This window comes from Hordeum vulgare, chromosome 5H (genome assembly GCF_904849725.1).
Source record: "Hordeum vulgare subsp. vulgare chromosome 5H, MorexV3_pseudomolecules_assembly, whole genome shotgun sequence".
NCBI classification, from domain to species: domain Eukaryota; kingdom Viridiplantae; phylum Streptophyta; class Magnoliopsida; order Poales; family Poaceae; genus Hordeum; species Hordeum vulgare.
Window position 1 is genome coordinate 509,501,176 of NC_058522.1, and position 3,591 is coordinate 509,504,766.

Here is a 3,591-nt window from a genome sequence, read left to right on the forward strand (position 1 = left end):
GCAGTACGTGTTGGTGCGATCATGCGATCCATGAGCAGTGGATCGTACGCGTACTGTGTGGATCTTTTCTTTTCGCCAACCGGTCAGCGCGCGGATTCGTTGGGCGTAGGAGGAGCCGCAGCGACGCGCACGCGCCAACGGTCGGCACGTACGGTCAACCTCCATCGGGACCTGCTAGCTGCTGCTCCTGCACGCCAACACAAGTGAAGTTACACCGAGTCCTTTTGGACTTTGGAGCTGTGCAGCCATACATACAGAATGGAACAGCAGACCTACTGCCGTACTGCTGCATGCATGGAGTACGTTACGTACGTATGAAGACTGAAGAGCAGTCCCTCCGTCCATATGCATACGAGTAATTAATTACCACGCTTCCTCTCGTCCTCCATATTCCTCTCTACTGGATGCTAAATGCAGATTGCATCCCGCCGTGCATAGGTCGCAGGCCGGCCAAAGTGGGGTATTTTAGCTATCATACATTTAAAACTAGCAAACATGCTGGTGTGACAAACAATTAAATAAAAGACAAGAATAACATAGATAGATAATGCATCATGTTAAATGATATGCTACCATGTGTCATGCATGTTAATAAATGAGTAGTTTATAATATTATATGTATTATGAAGGTAGTATCATGAAATAGTATCATATGCATGATATTGCTATATGATGTAGCCGTACACGAGAGTTGATGTGAATTGCATGATGCCCAATGCATGTGAATTGCTGGATTAACTTTATATAACCTGGTTGCATTTTCTAGGAAATATACTCATCTATTTCCATACTTTGACAAATCTTCTTGGCCTCTCATAGATCGTAGATCGTCTAGGTCGCGATGCAACTCAGAATATACCTAATGCACCTCGACGGAGGGAGTATTGGTTCTACATCCGGTCCTGAAGTAAACGCAAAAAACCAGGATGCCAAATAATTAGGGAACATTCCCTAGGGGAGGAGGACCGAGCGAGCAGATCAACCCCACCCCCACCCTGCGCGGAGCGAGATCGTAACTGCCCGAGTTGGGCCACAAAAAGAGCCCATTTTGCTATAAACTACTACAAAACCTAAAATCTAGTACTTTGACTTGACTGAGCAAATATAAAACAATAATTATCATGACATAGTAAAAATACCATCATGTTTAAAATTATTATAAAGAATGTATACCACTAGAGATTCTGAAAAGTTGTTGCTTTCATGATTACAAATAAATTGTGGAAAATAAAATTGACGTGTTAGTATTACGAAAAATTCCAACAAGATATTTCTATAATTTGAAATTGTTGAATAGGATAAAACCTTGAAATGTTTCCATGTAATCGTAAGTATGCGCAGGGGGGTGGTTAAAAAATATATGCCTTACAATATATCATGATGAAGAAAAATAAAAAATGTAAAGTTGCCATGTGAGCAATTCCAGAATATTAAAAATTTGTCAAGTCTTGCAATTTTGTAAATAGTTGCCATGATGTGTACATGTCTAATGTTATGAAAAATACCAAATGAATATAGTATAAGTTTTCATGTGAACATTGCATAAAAGAAATTGGCATGTTGCTTATAATGAAAATACCATGGTAGTTTATTGATGAAACTACCATGGACTAATTAATAAATTGACATGTTGCCGATAATAAACAACCATGTGTCTATTTACTAAAATTGTCATGACCTAATTTATGAAAATACCATGGTCTAATAACTATTTTTTTCCGAAGACTAATAAATAAAATTGTCATGGTCTACTTCATAGAAATGCTAGGCTACCTACAATAGAACTAACATGGCCTAAAACAACCATAGAAAAATGAAAATAGTAATTTAAATGCTACCTATAATAGAACTACCATGACCTAAACTAACATAGACTGATAAAAATAGAAGATGCCATGCCCTACTTGATAAAAATTTCATTGTCTAATTACTGAAATTTCCATAGTGCATATTGAATTACTATAATGTAATTAATAAACATGTCGTGGACTAAAAAATAAAAATGACTTGCTACCTAAAGAGAAACTTCCAGTGCCTACTTCACAAACATGCCATCGTGTAAATACTAAAAAAGGACAAGGTTCCTACAATAAAAATGCACATGCCAAGATTAGGAAAAGAAATGTTCTATTTGTAATGCCATGCTCTGAAGAGTTGAACAAAAAAGTTGTGGACTTGAATGTTCCAAAGTATAAAACTTACTTCTTTCTCTTATATGCAAACAAAAATGTCATGTCACTTTTTTATAAAACATAAATAAATATCTTAGGTAAAAAGTGTTGTAAGTTCTATGTTAAGTTCAATAAAAATGCCATGCAACATACAACAAAAGTGTGACGATATAGTTTTACAAAATTGTCATGGTGTATTGTGTTAAAAATTAGGAATACAATGTTTGATTTGCCCTGTTCATTGGGAAAATATCATTGCAAGACTTAAGAACATCACAAAAAACATGGCAATTTACCCATGCCAACTATACAAGAACATGTTTTATGTTTATAGAGAATCTCCATGTCAACGCAAGATTGATGAGGATATACACTGTTTTTGCCGAAAAGAACTAGAACAACAACAATTATTAGAGTTATCATGTGTAAACAGTGATAAAAAATGCCATGTTGAATGCTCAAGGATTTAAATTTCCACTACCCATAGTTTAAAAATATAGCATCTTGGAAATGTCGTGTCTTATACTAGAAATGCCATGTACAAACATTTGATCGCATCGATTTTGGTAGTTAATGGTTTTGGACACAATCTTTGGGAGGAAATGATGGATGCTTTTGGTAGGATATCTCTAAGCACTTGAGCAACCACATCACCATTAGCACCTCATCCTTCTTGATAACCCACATGTGTAGGGGATCGTTTGTAGCCTTTTCGATAAATATTAATTCTACTTTTAGCTCCTTGTTGGGTTCGACACTCTTACTTATCGAAAAAGGCTACAAGCGCCCCCCTACACTTGTGGGTTATCGCCCACTACCACGGGAGGGTAGGAAAATAGATATCATGCACGTTCTTACTATAAGCACGTATGATTATATACAGAATACATGCCTACATTACATTGATGATTTGGAACTAGTTCTATTTCACTCTAGTGTGTAACTACTACAAGATGAATGTCATCCAACACAATTATCCATCACCGATCCAATGCCTACGATTTACCCGTATTGATCTTCGCTAAGTTACTATTGTTGCTGATGTCGTTACAATTAGTCATTACAAACTGATATTGTTACTTTTGATCTACTATTTTGCTATGCTACTAAAACTTTGCTTTAGAAAGATATTTCATGTGTGGTTGAATTGACAACTCAACTCTTAAGATCAATAAATATTCTTTGGATCCCATTGTGTCAAATAAATCAATTAGGATGTAATACTACCCGTGAAGACTGTTGCGATCCCCTATACTTGTGGGTTATCAAGCATTAAGCACCATGTTTAAGTGGAGATTGCGACGGGGAAAAGAGGTGTCTGATGACCCACAAGTATAGGGGATCTATCGTAGTCCTTTTGATAAGTAAGAGTGTCGAACTCAACGAGGAGCAGAAGGATCTGACAAGTGGTTTTCAGCAA